Genomic DNA, 17,770 nt, shown 5'->3' with positions numbered 1-17,770 from the left:
ATGGTGCTTCATGTGCTACTTTAAGTAATGATGGACCAGAAGATACAGGGCGGGCCCAAGACACCATGTTGCTTGGATCCAATGGCACAGTGCTGCACCCCTCCCCCATCTGCCTGCCTAAATCCCTCATCCGGAAGGCATCATGTGTCCCCAGAACATTTCCCCACTCAGTTACATACGCATATACTCTCATACACAGTTTCATGCAACTTACAGCCACACAATTACATTCACACACACACACACACACACAGTCACACACACACTCATACACAGTTATACACATATCCAAACACACACAGCAACACACAAAGTGAGGGATATTTTTCAAAGTGTTGTAAAAAAGGCATATATGGTGGGTGGAGCCTCATATTTTTAAACTCTATAATACTGCTGCTACTACACTGGATGGGGAAAACATCCAATAGGGGGCAGCAAAATGTTGTCTCCTTCCAAGTGCTGCCTGGGTCCAGTTTTGCAAAGATACATCACCCTAAGACTTTTTTTATTTAGTCCATCTCTAGCTTTGTATAAGTTCTTCACTGTTCCCATGTAGAAAAACATAGCATACATTTTCAAGCTTTGCCTACACATAATTAATTGCAAACCTTACAGAGATAAAAGTTTAGTATGAGAAAAGTTTTCTGGCTTTAGACATAGTTAATTAGTGATTATAGAGTGATGTACCTGGTGTAAGTGAAAGGTTGATGAAAGTACATATATACAATATGGAATGCTGAATATTTCTGCTGGTTAATCTTGAAATAGGTTATCATTCTGTAGTAGTCAATGAGCCACTGAGTCATCCACTCAGACATACCAGTCCTGGACCCTTCCATTAGTGCTTTCAATTTGCGGATATTTAAGCTGATGAAAATGCACTGAACGAGTGATATTTATGTGAACTTATATTTGATTATACTTATGCAATTTACTGAAATCATGTTTTGAAAATTAAGTAAAAATTTCTCCTTTCTAAATAGTAAGATTAACGCACAGAAGGCTTGGTTTAATAATTTAATAACAATTTAATGTATAAAATATCTGAAACCCCTATGTGCATGTTGACTTCAAAAATGTCTGAACGACTCTTATGTGATGCATGGTTGTTCGTGCTTCCTTGATTTAAATCATGTGTTCTCTAAACTCTGGCTCTCCAAATGTTACTGAACTACAACTCCCATGATTCTCTGGTAGGGTTGCCACCTGGCTGGTGTTTTACACTAGGGGAGACATGGGGACACTGGGGCACACAGAGACATGGGGACACAGAGGGATCCTGGGAGACACAGAAACATAGGGACACAATGGGAGACATAGACACATGGGGACACTAAGATACTAGGGGAGACATGGGGACACAGGGGAAAACATGGGGACACTTGGACACACAGAGACATGGGGACACTGTGGAATCATGTGAGACACAGAGACATAGTGACTCAATGGGAGACATAAGGACACTGGGGAATCCGACTGAGACATAGAGACATGGGGACACTAGGGGATCCTGGAAGACACAGAGACATGGGAACACTGGGGGACACAGAGACATGGGGGCACTGAGGCACTAGGGGACAATGGGAGACATGGTGACACTAGGGGAGACATGGGGACATAGGGATACGGACGCATCCTGGGAGACACAGAGACATAGGGACACTCAGGGATCCTGGGAGACATGGGACATTTGGGGACATAGATACATGGGGACACTGGGAAACTAGGGCACATGGACACTGGTGGATCCTGGGAGACACAGACACTAGGGGACACTGGGAGAGATGGGGACACTGGGAGACATGGGGAAACTAGGGTACACTGAAACACTAGGGGAGACATGGGGACAGTGTGAGATACTGAAAATGGGAGATATGCGCACACTAGTGGACACTGGAAGACATGGGGACAGTCTGAGACATGTAGAAACTGGGAGACATGGGGACACTGAGACACTAGGGGATTCTTAGATACATAAGGACACTGGGAGACATGGGGACAATGAGACACTAGTTAATACTGGGATACATAGTGTCCCCATGTATATCGGTGTGCCCTAGTGTCTGTGTCCCCATGGCTCCCAGTGTCTCAGTGTCACACTAGGGGACACAGACACTAAGGGAGACATGAGGACACTGAGACACTAGGGTGTAATGGAGCTCCCCGTACCCTCCGTTGATGGACGCTTTCTAGCTTGCGCCAAGGACCACAAGCACCGCAATGGACACCACAACCACCGCAGACTCCGCAACTGCCGTAGCTTGACTGAAGTCTCGCCATCTTCCTTCCACCCTAGATCAGCTTCTGTCCTCCAGGACCATGTGGTTAAGACCTCTTCCTTCCACCCTGTATGAACCTCCAACATCCAGGACTGTGTGGGGAAAACCTCTCCTCCAAGGAGAGCGTAACAGGAACAGCTCTTAAAAGAGCTAAGGGATTCAAGCTCAGGGGAGTATGCAGAGCATAGCAATCCCCAGTGTGATTATAACAGCTCCCTCCAATAACGAGACAAGGCTACGTTTTGAGGGATCCAAAAGAACTGTCTAAAACGTTATTTTACTTGGGACTAGCCCATATGGTCATTACATTAACATTGCTGTGAAAAATCAATAAAATTACAAACAGTCAAATCATAGCAGGCAACATACAGTGACTTATTATAACACAATGGCATATTTATAAAGGGATGGGGAGACAATATTTAACAGAAAATATCTCACGTGCCTGCAGAATTAGCAATTTGCAAATCTACCCGAATATGCAAATGAACCAGTCTTGCTCTTCAGGTAGTGCATATTGCTGCTGCTACCAACAGAGGGCACTAGACAAGCTCCATAGCCAAATCTACCTAGTTGGTAGCAAACCTCTCCCTGAAACACATGTTGCCGCTGGAGAGGGAGACCGACTGTCCCCACTCCCGTAACATTGTCCTGCTGCTGGGGAGAGAGACCAACTTTCTCTGCTCCCTGTAGGACACACTGCTGCTGGGGGGAAGGTTGACACCTTCGGCCCCCTGCAACTCACACTGTCGCTGGGGAGGAAGGACGACACCTTCGGCTCCCTGTAACTCGCACTGCCACTGGGGACGAAGGACTACACCTTTGGCTCTCTGGAACTCACACTGCCGCTGGGGAGGAAGGACGACACCTTTGGCTCCCTGGGACCCACACTGCCGCTGGGGAGGAAGGACGACACCTTCGGCTCCCTGTAACTCGCACTGCCACTGGGGAGGAAGGACGACACCTTCGGCTCCCTGGGACTGACTAGGTACTGGTAATCCTGGTCCAGTTCCCATTCCTGGATGGCCAATTCAAACAGGTCTGGCTCTAGGTCTTCATCCATAGGGAGATCTGGTATGGTTGCTCTGGATTCATATATGTCCCATAGGCGTGACTCTGCAGCATCCCCAAACCTTGGTCCGGCAAAGTCGTCCCATAATAGGCCAGGGCCATTGTAATCCTCGCCCTCTGGTCTGTCGCACTTAGCAATCCCGGGAACACGCTGAACTGCATACAAATGTAGCGCCTGGTATGGATCGTCGAGCCCCAGTTCCCTCTGTGCCAGAGAATTAAGCTGCATTACCAACTCCCACCTAGGCTGTTCTCCCATCATAGGCATTCACAGGGCCACTCACAGGGCCACTGCCTGCAGAATTAGCAATATACAAATCTACCCGAATATGCAAATGAACCAATCTTGCTATTCAGATAGTGCATAATGCTGCTGCTACCAACAGAGGGCACTAGACAAGCTCCATAGCCAAATCCACCTAGTTGGTAGCAAACCTCAGCAGTACAGGAGAGCAGGCAATACATTTCACAGTACACACACACACTATAAACAATTACATTACACACACCCTGCACCTATAATGGGTACAGGGTGACTAAAACATAAGAGAAATAAAGCAACCTACACAAATAGTCTGTCTGAAGGTAGAATAGGGGCTTTAAAGCCAAATACATCAAAGAGTCATAGTCAAAGAGGAGGAGGCTGGCAAGCAGGCCTCTCCAGGACCAAGTGGCGAAGGACACTTCGTCACATAGGGGACGCTGGGAGACATGGGGACACTAAGACACTAGGGAACACTGGGAGACATAGGGACACTAGAAAACTAAGGGAGACATGAGGACACTGAGACACTAGGAGACACTGGGACACTTAAAGAGACTGTATTGTGAGACAGGGAGACAGTGGGAGCAATCACTCTTACAGCAGAAGAGGTGGTTTTATCAGAGTCCATATAGATGTTTAAACTGCAATTGGATAAATACTTGCAAAAACATAACATACAGGGATATCATTTCTAATTAGTGGGGTAATAGCTGCCTCATCCAAGGAGACATCTGACTGCTATTTTGGGGTCAAGAAGGATTTTTTTCCTAATTTGTTGCAAAATGTGAAGTGTTTCAGACTAGGTATTTTGCCTTCATTTGGATAAATAGCAAAAACATATGTGAGGAAGGCTGAACTTGATGGACGCAAGTCTCTTTTCAGCTATGTAACTATGTAACTATGTAAGAATCAAACTACCAAAATCAAGTCGTTTTTTTTGTGATTTTAAAGAATTTTCTGTTATGCCACTCCTTGTAATTTACATATTGCGATGTCATACATGCATAATTAATTATGCAAATTAGTACGGCCGGTATTTATTTATTTTTTTCAAAAAAGGTGGCAGTCCTATTCTCTGGCTATCTAGTTACTTCAAAGAATGATGGGAGTTTTAGTTCAGAAACATTTAGCATGCCAGAGTTTGGAGAACCTCAGAATCTATTTAACTATTTGGACAGGGATATAACATCCCACACAAAATTAAACAAGCATGTTGGTGGTAAAATGAGAGTAAAGTGAGAATTCAAAATGAAATTAAAATTTAAAGGGACATTATAGTCACCAAACAAATTTACCTTAAAAGAATACTATAGGGTTAGGTATTCAAACATGTATTCCTGACCCTATAGTGTTAAAAACACTATATAGCTCCCCTGCCCCATCTTGCTTCTCTTAAATAAGTAGAAAACTCACCTTTATTCCAGGGCTGAGATCATCAAAATTGCTGATATCAGCCAATCCAATGCTTTTCCTTTGGAAAGCATTGGGAGGCTGTTGCGCATGCGTGGCAAAACACCATTCTGGCCAATCAGCATCTCCTCATAGAGATGCATTGTGTCAATGCATCTCTATGGAGAAAGTTCAGTGCCTCCATGCAGATTGCAGAGATGTTAAACGTCAGTGCTGCACATTTTTCTCTGAAAAGCCAGTGTTTATGTGAAAATGCCTGCACAGACTGACTGTACTCACCAGAATAACTACATTAAGTTGTAGTTGTTCAGGTGACTATTTGTCCCTTTACAAATGTATAGATCACATCTGTGTATAGATCACAGCTCTGAAGTTTCACTGCCCAATTCACAGCCGTTTAAGAGTTAAATTACTTTTGTTTCTGTTTAAGCAGCTCTAGCCACACCCCCCATGGCTGTGACTGACAGAGCCTGCATGAAAACAAAATGGTTTAATTTTCAATCAGATGTTTAGTTTTCAATCAAATGTAGCTTACTTTAAACGTTTTTATCTTCTGTTATGTAATTCGATTACATACAGGAGGCTTCTGCAGGGTCTAGCAAGCTATTAACAGAGCAGGAGATAAGACATGTTAAATTAAACAGAATTTGCAGTAAAGGAAGTGTAAACATTAGCTGACTCTTAACAGGAAGTGTTTAGGAAAGCTGTGCAAGTCACATGCAGGGAGGTGTGACCATGGCTGCAAAGTGATTTTACTCTTAAATGGCAGAGAATTGAACAGTGATGCTGCAGTGGTATGATCTATACACCAAAGCAACTTCATGAAGCTAAAGTTTAATATGTCATAAAACATAAGCAACTACATCATTTTCTGTTGATCGGGATCTGTTTACATTGTGAAGATGCATTAGACTGCAGTGCCAGTGTTGAAGATCTGAAAGCCTTGGATTGCCACAGACAAATCATTCAAATTCACAGACTGTGACATTCCAAAGCTTAGATGCAGCCCCACAGGATCATTATAGTATAGTGCTCTGGTAGTTAATCTTTCACTGGATAGCAGGGTCATTGTTCATCATGTACATTATTCCAATCAGACTCTTTGTGGTTAAAACTGCTATAGTGGAGTTCTTTACATGTCCAGTTGATTATGTATCATTTGCCCACAGCAGGAAATGAATACATTCCGATAATGAAACATTGGAAAATATAACATGCACTGTAAAATTCATGCTGCATTATATTATGTAACGCCGAATGGTGTTTGGGCAGTGACTAAGGTAGAAAGATAAACACAATTTAATTTTCCTCCTAAAAAGAGTTAATGTAGCAGTTAATGTAACAAAGAATGACTGTATTATAACAGAGGTGTAACTAGAACAGGATAATGCCAACAACAAAGTCAGAAGAAAGGATAAGGGCACTCCAAAGGTTCAATTTCAGGCAATTTATTGTCACCAGAATGTGCAAAGCAACGTTTCGACCAGTGTGGTCTTTATCAACCACCAAAGACAAATGAAGAGTCACTTTTTGGGACAAACACAATCTCAGTACAACAGAGGAGATGAAATAAACTATCAATCACCCCAGAGATATCAAAGAACATCTCACTATATCTCAATAAAACAAGTACTATCACCAAATTACCATAACTACCCCACTCAAAGGAAAACTAACTCTAAGATTTTTTAGAGATCAGACCTAATGCAAACCCGCTTGCCCAAACACCGTATCCACCAAGAGCAAAAAAGAGGAACTTAAGCATAGAGGAAGGAGGAAGGGAACAAAAAAGAAAGACTGGAGAGACGCTAACTGTTTTAACCTATCACAAAAAGTTTTAACCCAAATCTTAGTTTTAAGCAAGGGCCTACAATTTGCCCCCACAAACCATTTTAACCCATTTCAAATCTTCTTAGATATAAACAAATTTGTGAGAAAGTCCACATTAAAACTATTCTTTATCAGCAAAACCAATGCACCTGACACTTTAAATAATACTAACAACATTTTCACAGATACCCCTAGCTCTCCTACTCCAAATGAAACTTCAGTGGTAAGAACACATTTTTTTAAAAAAAGCTCTAGCTTTTATCCATCTAGGCCCTATAGAGGTTTTCAAAAAAATGGTTCTAAAGGATCTTGAAAAAAAAATTGAGAAAACCAGAAAACAAAAATACTAATATCACAACTTATCCCGCAAAGCACAAATAGCACTAAAGGAACTACAGAAAGATGAGTTTAGTAATACTCCCCAAAATGATGTACATAAGCAAAGCATTAAGACAACTCAACAACATAAACGTTTATGGCAAATTGACTTCAGATCCCACCTCCACTATTAAAGAGACTTTAAAATAATTTTTATCTAAAGGTTTAGAATCTAAGATCCTTAAAGGACCACTATAAGCACCCAGGCCACTTCAGCTCAATGACGTGGTCTGGGTGCCAGGTCCACCTAGGGTTAACCCTGCAGTTGTAAACGTAGCAGTTTCAGAGAAACTGCTACGTTTACTTAAGGGTTAATCCAGCCTCTAGTGGCTGTCTCACTGACAGCCGCTAGAGGCGCTTCCGCGCTTCTCACTGCGCTTCTCGCTGCCGTCCATAGGAAAGCATTGAGAAATGCTTTCCTATGGACTGATTGAATGCGCGCGCGGCTCTTGCCGCGCATGCGCATTCAGCGGATAATGTCGGGAGAGGGAGCACGGTGCTGGAGAAAGGTAAGCGTTTAACCCCTTCCTCTCCCTAGAGCCCGGCGGGAGTGGGACCCTGAGGGTGGAGGGGACCTAAAGACCCTATAGAGCCAGGAAAACAAGTTTGTTTTCCTGGCACTATAGTGGTCCTTTAACAAAAAAGAGTTTGACTATTTAAGTTATACCCCACCCCAAAATCCCAGTAATCAATTTCCTGCCAAAAACACATAAAGATGAAACAAATCCCCCCTATTGTCTCAGAAATAGACTCCATACTGTCAAATATATAAGAATACATAGACATTTTATTGCAGCCCTCCGTCAAACTCCCGAGATCATATTTAAAAGTTTCTATGACCCTTCTCTGTTTTTATGGATTTTATTTGGCATCCAGATTACATTTTAGTTACCTGCAATGTTCAATCTTTATATACGATTATTCGCTATTATAAAGGTTGTGAAGCAGTTTTTAATATAATAAAAGAAGCAAACACTATCCCAGAACAACAGTTAATTTTTATCATAAAGGGGATCAATATGATTTTAACTAATAGTTGTTTTTGGTTTTTAGATTATTTTTATTTACAAAAACAGGGTACTACTATGGGGACCAGGTTTGCAAACCTTTTTATGGCTGAATGGGAATTAGAAGCCATATGGGGCAAACATGCCTGGAGGGCAAACCTGGTCACCTATTTTAGATATATTGATGACCTTTTTTTTTTTTATTTGGAAAGGTTCTGACGGATCTCTCAGAGCCTTTTATAGTAAGAACATTAGTATAATTTTAACCTTAGAACACAGTAGAGAATGTATTAACTTTTTAGATTTGCTCATTTTTATCCACCAGGGTATTATTAATACTATTAATTAATACTAATAATTTTTTTAAGAAGGTCTGCACCAACACTGTTATAAACCAATCAAGCTGTCATCATAAACCATGGCTTGATGCGATTTCAAAGAGTCAATGCCTGTGTTTTTGCAGGAACTACTCCCGCACAACAGATTTTAATGAACAAGCCCATATACTTAAAGATCATTTTACAGACAAAAACTATCCAGTGGAGAACCTAAATAAAACATTAGTAACAGTTGCACATAATGATAGAAAAGACCCTGTAGAATACAAAAACAAAATAAAAACAACTCCTCTTTTATGCCTGTCATATTTAATTTTTAGAATAAAAGCAATATAGTAAAAATAATTATTACAAAACATTTGCACATTTTGAAACACGATGACATATTAAGAGATTTTATACCAGATAATCCTAGCTTTGTCTTTAGGGGTGCCCCAAATTTTAAATCAATTCTCACAATTTTTTTTACTAAAGATTGCGTTAATAAAAGTTCATCCTTTTTATCACAATCAAAGGGCTTCTTTAGATGTAATTGATGCATAGTCTGTAAAAGCACTAACCCAAGTATGAAATCCCAAACTATGCACTCCTATAAAAGACCTAATTTGTTGTAACACAAGTAATGTAATATACCTATTGGAGTGCCCATGTGGATGTGGATGACATCAGGGTGCCTTAAAATTAGATTAGCGGAACACTGCCATGACATTATTAAAGGGTATCTTAACCACTCTGTATCCAGACATTTCCTAAAACATGATAAAAATCCTAAACACCAAAAATGCAATATTCCCTGGAGAGGTGGATATGTTAAAAAAAAGAAATGTATTGGGTCCTAAAAACTCTTGCCCCTGACGGTCTTAAAACCTTATTAAATATTTGCAATATACCTTTTATCAGTATTTATATACTTATACACTAACATATTAATTTTTATTTTTTATCTTCTTATTTTTATTTTCTTTTTTCCATCCACATTTTTTCTTTTTTATTCATTTTTTATATATTTTTTATTTTTTTCATAGTATACATTTTTTTATATTATTTTTCATTTTTTTTAATATTATTTTATTCAGATTTTTACATTATTATATATTTTCATATAAACCACATCTGATAAAAATTTTTCCTCTTTTCATATCGTTTCTAAGAAATATTTTTGACCATAGACATTTTAATATCCACTAAACAATTAATTCATATGTAGCTTTCACTAGTTAAATAGTAGATTAAATATTAGGATCACATAGAGTCTTACCCTTACTAAATATATCTCTCAAGTCACTTTCAGATTTACCCTTAACAAAAAAAATCCACTTTTCTTTTCCCTATCATTGGGGTTAATACAGTCTTTTACCTAATATACCTCGCAAAACATGCCTGCCGCCACTCTCTTTTTAGAGGCACCAAAAATATGGCCGTCGCAATAAGTATTTCAGCTTGCCCTCTCTCTAAATACCATGAAATTATGCGACATTCTATATAGATTCAAGATGGCTGCGGCCCAAGACTACATTACCCATGCTACCTAGCGCCTGACCACGTGGCGCAGCCGGACAGCGAAGATGGCCTTGGATCACGTGTTCACCTTTAATTACCAATTTTTTAACAGTTAAAAGCTTAGTTTTAAATTGTCTTTTTCTCTGTAAGCTCCTAACATTGTATATAAACCTTTGATAAGTTTAAATCAATATTTTTAAAATGTTAATATTTTTGTCATGACGTCATTTTGGTGCCAAATTTGAACCTATTCTGTCTGTATATAAATCTTTGCTTGTCAGGTCAGTCTTTTTATCTCCACTTGATAAAGCCTTAAAGGTGAAATGTGTTGTGGATATTTTAATATTTTTAATAAAGGTATTTTGGCTACTTTTATACCGTGAGTGTGCCATTTTACTCTTTTATCATTTCATACTTTTACTTCTCTAATGCCTGGCATTCGATTTTAAATCTTCCAGTGAGGACTACTCTAAAGAATTCTAGGTGGGGATTATACCACTCAATCACTACCCATTGAGCAGTTTGTCTGCTCAATCATATCTGAGTACAAAACTTTATTTCGCTACTCCTGGTGTTTTAAATACAGTGAGCACTATTGTTGTTCCTTTTTATAATTTGTTATGGTCTTCATATCATCAACTTTTCACATATCCCATAAGTGGGGATTGTACCACTGTACGCTATCCATACTAGAGCTGGTTAAAGCTCTAAAAAAATGTGAGTAGGACCATATAGATTTTTTATCATTCATCACTTTCTGGTATATATTACACTATTGGTCTCTCTTTGTTTTTATATACGGATCCCAAGAATTCTTCCGACCTTGTCCTCCCGGCGAAAGAAACTCTCTGAAATACATCACAGTTGTTCCCTCTGGCAAGTTTATATCTGTATTCTTGTGGAATCTTTACTGAACATTTTTATATTAATATTCATTATTGTTTTATTTTCACCATTCTGTTTTACATATTTACTACATCCTGTTTTATCAGCTTCTCATGTTGCCTACCTGCATCACAGTTATATTGTTTTGGCTAAACCTTCTTTCCCTATCCTTTTTACCAAAAACTACATGCATGTTTTTAAAATATATTATTATTATTATTATTATTAAATAAGCTTCTTAGAATGCCTTTCCTGTCTGGAGTTGGTTCAATACCACGACTTCATGATCTATGGTAGTTGTGACCAGTGATACAACTTCCTGTATGGTGGGAAGTGTAGGAGTTCGTGATTTTCTAGCTATGAGTAGGGTTGCCTAGGTGAGGATCAGATATGTGATTTTTAGTGCAGGTCTGGGGATTGCATTTCTATTGAGGGTGGTTTATAAAAGCCTGTGGAGTCTCTCCCCCCCCCCCCCCCCCCCAGAATTTCCCTATGGAAGAACATGCCCACCAGACTTAGAACATCGTTCCTACTTCAGATTGGCATCTCCAACACTTGTTGCTGGTGTTTGAAAATATGTGGGATAAACGGACAGGTACTAAGTACCAGCAACAAAGAATATATTTATTTTTTTGTAATTTATTTATTGATTTTCTTTTTTTTATTTATAATCCAAAAAACAACATGCACATGACACTGACATATCCAATACAAATGTAACATACTACAAGTTGCTACATCCATAAAAACATACATTGAGCGATGAGTTCCTTCCAGTCCAGTGTTAGATATCATTTTTATATATTATTATAAGTATTTGAGGAAAATACAGTCATAATCTATAAATTTATATTGTATGGGTCAATTGGAAGAAAAGGAGATTTAATTTATTGCAATAGTCATAGAAGAGGTGATTTTTTTTCTATCCATTTTTCAATATACACCTTAGTTTTATCTTGTTGATTTATCAATCCTTTTTCCATCTTCAGCTGAAACAATACTTGTTCTTTTATTAAAAACCCATTGGGCAATATGTATTGTTTTTCATATCTGACAACAAGAATTTTTGCTGCCTCCAATATAGGAATAAGATTTTTTTAAAAGCTTTTATTGGCGTTAATTGGTTCAAAAGGCATTATAACTATTTCAGGAGCAAAAAGAAAACCCACTTACTGATATACACACTGATATATAGCACTGTGGACACCTATGGTGGCCATGTGGTCGCTCTTTTCAGTCCAGAGAGTCCCCCCAAAGAAGAAGAATGATTGCCGGTGGGGGAACACGGTGATTCGTAAGTACATGGGAGAGGGGGAGGGAGGGAAAGGGGGGGAGAGAGGGTTAATTTATTTTTCTAAATTTATGTAATATATATATTTTTTTTCTATTTAACTGAGCGCCTCGACCCCTCGAGGCACTCATTGCAGGCAGAGCATCGGAAGCCTGTCTGAAAGCTTCCGATGCTCTGCCTCACTGCCGAGGTCCATGTGGAGCAACCCGGAAGTGGGAGAGGGGGAGGGAGGGAAAGGGGGGGAGAGAGGGTTAATTTATTTTTCTAAATTTATGTAATATATATATATTTTTTTCTATTTAACTGAGCGCCTCGACCCCTCGAGGCACTCATTGCAGGCAGAGCATCGGAAGCCTGTCTGAAAGCTTCCGATGCTCTGCCTCACTGCCGAGGTCCATGTGGAGCAACCCGGAAGTGATCGCTCTGGGGGGAGCGATCACCCGGTAATCTCCAGTGGCCCCCAGCAGTAAGACGGGTATTACAGCGATGCCTCAACATTGAGGCATCGCTGTAATACCATTAGAGCTGCTGGAAGCGATCAGGTATGTCCGCGGTCCTTAACCCCTTAAGGACACATGACATGTGTGACATGTCATGATTCCCTTTTATTCCAGAAGTTTGGTCCTTAAGGGGTTAAGGACCATTTTTGTCGGATGTACCTGATACGTCGGGGTCGGGAATGGGTAAAAAAAATAATTCCATTGGATCTTGGGTATGTTTCAAATTCATATAGTTTTTTAGAACCCAGTCATTTAATTTCCATTCTGGTCTATGTTTTTTAACATGATCATTTAAGTTCATAATTATCAGATTATGGTCGGACCATGAAATGTCGTAGTAATAAACATCTTTTTGATAGCCTTTGTTACTGTTATATCTCCTAATATCAGATCAAATCTAGAATATGAATTAAATGACTTAGAAAAACATGAGAAATCCTTTTCATTGGAAAGAAAAATACGACAGAATCTAGCAGAGCATGATGTTTAATAACTTCCGAGAATCTTTTAGCATTATTCACTAAGTTCCTATTTTGTACTTTTTTATCCAATGATCATTTATCTAAATCTGGATCTAAAATACGGTTGAAGTCCCCTATAATTACAACCTGTCCCAACCTGTTACAAACTTTTTTAATAAATTAAATTAAATAAATTAAATTAGCGATATATTTGGAGCATTTTTGGTTATTGATTTCACATACTAAAATAATAAATCTGCCTTTACTGTCCAAAACTTGATGACCAATTTTTACAGCAATATCTCCCGAAAAAACTAAAGCAACACCTCTTTTGTTTTTATTAGTTAGGGCTGCACTTATTATTATGGGAAAACATTTTGAGTTAAATTTATGTTTATCGTGATCCGCACCCAGGTGAGGAAACTTCGCCTAACGTCCGGCAGAGTTTCTCAACACCCGGAGGACATAGCTGGGGAATTCCGGACGTACTATAACTCACTATACAACTTACACTCAGAGGAAAACCCGACCCAACGAAGGGAAATGTCAACAAAGATCCAAATGTACCTACAGGAGCACGTAGGGAGACGGGCTACCCAAGAGGCGGCTTCCGCACTGGATGACCCAATCGCCACAGAGGAACTGGCGGCTGCCCTGAAAAACACAAAAACCGGTAAGGCACCGGGCCCGGATGGGCTTTCTACGGGCTATTATAAAAAGTTCGCCTCTATATTACTGCCTTGGCTGACGCAATCGGTGAACAGGGTGGCGGAGGGGGGAACCTTTGGCGCAGAATCTCTATCGGCCACAATAACGGTCCTACTAAAACCTGGGAAGGACCCAGAACAGTGCGGTAGTTACCGTCCGATATCCCTGTTGAATGTGGACACGAAGCTCTTCACGAAAACGTTGGCATCCAGACTACAGCGTCTCCTGCCGAGTCTTGTCCACACAGACCAGACGGGATTTATCCCGGGCCGGGAAGCGCGGGACAGCACACTACGCCTGTTCTCTGTACAACACCATGCCCGGAAATATCGAAAGTGCCTTCTACTGCTGTCCACGGACGCAGAGAAGGCCTTCGATAGGGTCAACTGGGCCTACATGGCCCAGGTCCTCCGGCACATGGGACTGGGGCAGAGGATCCTGGCGTGGATCTCCGCCCTGTACAGCTCACCGAGAGCAGCGATACGTGTAAATGGAGCCCTGACCACGAGCTTTAACATCACGAACGGGACGAGGCAGGGTTGCCCCCTCTCGCCACTCCTCTTCGCCCTCTCCTTGGAGCCTTTTCTACAGGCGATCCGGGATAACCCTGACATTCACGGCTATTCATGGCAACATTCGGAACACAAAGTGGCCGCGTACGCGGATGACCTCTTATTCTTCGTCGCCCAACCGAGGCTCACACTCCCGTGCCTACTGGCGGAATTTGACAAATTTGGCCAAATATCTGGGTTCAAGCTTAACCTAGCGAAATGTGAGACTCTAAATATCACCATGCCCGTGACGGAATACGAGGATCTTCAGTCGCTCTTCCCGTTTCGCTGGTGCACGGGAGCAATGAAATACCTCGGAATCTGGATCCCCACAGACCCAAGGGAGATTTACCAACGTAACTTCGAGCCTTTACTCCAAAAAATCGCACTAGACTTGGCAAGGTGGGCATATCCGCACATTACATGGCATGGCCGAGTCGCGGTGCTGAAAATGAACGTTCTTCCACGGATCCTCTATCTTTTTCAGACGATCCCAACCGCACTACCGGCAACGTTCTTCTCGACGCTAAAGACAATGGTTATTAAATACGTGTGGCGAGGAGAAAAGTCCAGAATAGGCCATGACCTCCTCTGCAGACCCAGACACAGAGGAGGTCTGGCGCTTCCGGACTTCAGGAAATACCACCAGGCCGCAGTACTACAAAGAATCCTGGACTGGCATGACGCGGACTCGCCTAAGCAGTGGGTAACCCTGGATCAGGAGGGGAACGCCGCAAAGCTGAAGGCTACGGTATGGCGGAGGAGAGTGACTAGAAACGGTAGACAACATGATGAAGACCCAGTATCCCAAAATCTGCTCACCTGGGAGACTCTCAGGGAGGACCCACGGATATCTCCGACCCCATGCCCCCTACTGCCGATAGCACATAACCCCGACATAGGGGGGGGCTTACCAATCGACACCTGGTCCTTTATCGGAGATATGACATATATCCCGATACACAAGGTCACTCGTGACGGCAACCTAGACACGCTGGATGCGCTGTTGGGCGGACGACCGCGATCTCCGATGATAATCTTCCGATACATGCAGCTTAAACACTTCTATGACTCCCTCCCCCACAAGGATAAACTACGGAGAAACCTTACCTGGTTCGAGGATCTCTGCTCTCGCAATGAGACACTGGGAAAGGCCATCTCGAGCCTGTAGCAACATTTGCTGACAGACCCTACCGTGGAGAATACCACGTTCCAGCGACGCTGGGAGGAGGCGATGTCCAAAACATTTTCGCCAACACAATGGGACAAAGCCCTCATATGGCAGCACAAAAGTTCCTCCAGCTCGCATTATCAAGAAGTGAACTATAAGCTGCTAGCTATGTGGTACAGGACTCCAGCCATGCTCAGGAGGATTTTCCCTGATGCCTCACCAATGTGCTGGAGATGTGCGGGGGAGAGGGGTACGCTCTTCCACATTTGGTGGGAATGCGCGCTTATCGCTCTGTTTTGGAACCAGGTCGAATCTGACATCCGGACGATCCTCGGGGACGAGGTGGAGTGGTCGGCCGAACTGGCCTTACTCCATATATCTGCGCAACCACTGCCCACTTACAAGAAGTCTATACTGCGACACCTGCTGAACGCTGCCAAATCACTTATTCCACTGTACTGGAAGAAAACGGACATCCCCGACCGAGAAGAATGGATCCACAGGGTGGAGGACATTAGGGCAGCTGAGGCAGTCCAGGCAACCCTGATGGATAGGATGACAAAACACACAGACATGTGGGCGCCGTGGTTTGTCTTCCGCGCGGGGCAATAGAGGGGGGGGTGCGCTGAGGCCCGGGTGCCGATGGGGTGGCGCGGCCCCAGCAATAGCCACTACATATACCGGGATACCAGACCCCGTGACGAACTGACGGACATAGCTACCAACACTCCACACTGCTCACAGAAATTTGACTAGGAAGGGACTCACACCACTAGACACACGGACAACACAGAAGGACACCCCACCAACCTGGAGACCTCGAAAGCCACCCTCATGACGAGCTCCCATCACTGACTTGAAGGAACTTAACCCGGACGACCTCAGGGCGGGGTACAGACACAATAGTATCCCACAGACGTGTAACACAACTCCAGAACCATAGGGGTCCGCTTTAGTATGCTTCAGCCCACGCCACAACCTCCCCAGACTTGGTCCCGGGATCCGAACCGCACCTGTACACCACTACTATACTGATACTTACCCATAGAGCCACATGGGGACACAACACATGAAGCTACACGCGCAAACTCGGCCTCGCCCGTAGACACTAATGTAGGGCAGCGGCATGGTGCAGTTGGGGACAGCACGCTCCTGGAATTGACCATGGGGGTCTAGCTTTAGAAACCCTGGGTAGGCCCTAGGCATTCACTCCATAGTGCACGACAAGATAGTTCTCCCTCTGGGACACATCGATTATACCGAAACATCACACTGACCACGAATGGCCCACCGCGAGAAACCCCGGAACCTTAGCTCACAACTTTTACTAAGGCATATATCAATCACAGGATGGGTCCGCGCGCCCGCGCTCCATTACGAGTCCGTGCTCTCAAGACCTACTCTCCCTAAAAACTGGGGTTTAATATCTCACAGTTACGTCAGAGCTAATAGACAACCTTGCCATACTGGAAAATACTACGATACCGCTCATTCTGGCACACATACACAGCCATTGAATCGACAACAACACCCGGTCACTGCAGAGCACACGAACTGCAACACATCGCATGCTACACACGGCTCGTAGAAACCTGACACTACCCACAAGATTCGGCCTACACACCGCTCAAACACCATGACACCTACATACCGATGGGAGAATGAAAATACACCAGGGATACATATGAGATCATACTTGGTAAACTGTAAATGTTACATTATTGCGGAAAATGATACTATTGTCGGTATTGGATGATAAGATAGCTTTACTCTTTCGTGTTACCGCACCATGTTCAAATCCTAATGTTACGGGCCTGCGTGCCCACCAAAGTTTATACTGTGACTATTAAATACCCATCACACAATGGCACTCAACCCTACACACACATACGCTATTCCAATAATAGCGACTCCAGTATGATGGAGATCAAAGGGACATCGCACACATCGACGCTACCATACAAGCGACACTCACACGACACCTACCACTCACTATGGGGCATGAGACCCTTCCTGCACCACACGCACCATCCTTACTATATTAACACAACACTAGACGACACTTCACTCACGCACCACATCATCACCTCCTCATGTGGGATACGATAACGCACTTGAATTGTAT

This window comes from Pelobates fuscus, chromosome 12, assembly GCF_036172605.1.
Source record: "Pelobates fuscus isolate aPelFus1 chromosome 12, aPelFus1.pri, whole genome shotgun sequence".
Taxonomy (NCBI): Eukaryota; Metazoa; Chordata; class Amphibia; order Anura; family Pelobatidae; genus Pelobates; species Pelobates fuscus.
The sequence above is the reverse complement of the archived record's forward strand: the minus strand, read 5'-3'. Positions refer to the sequence as shown.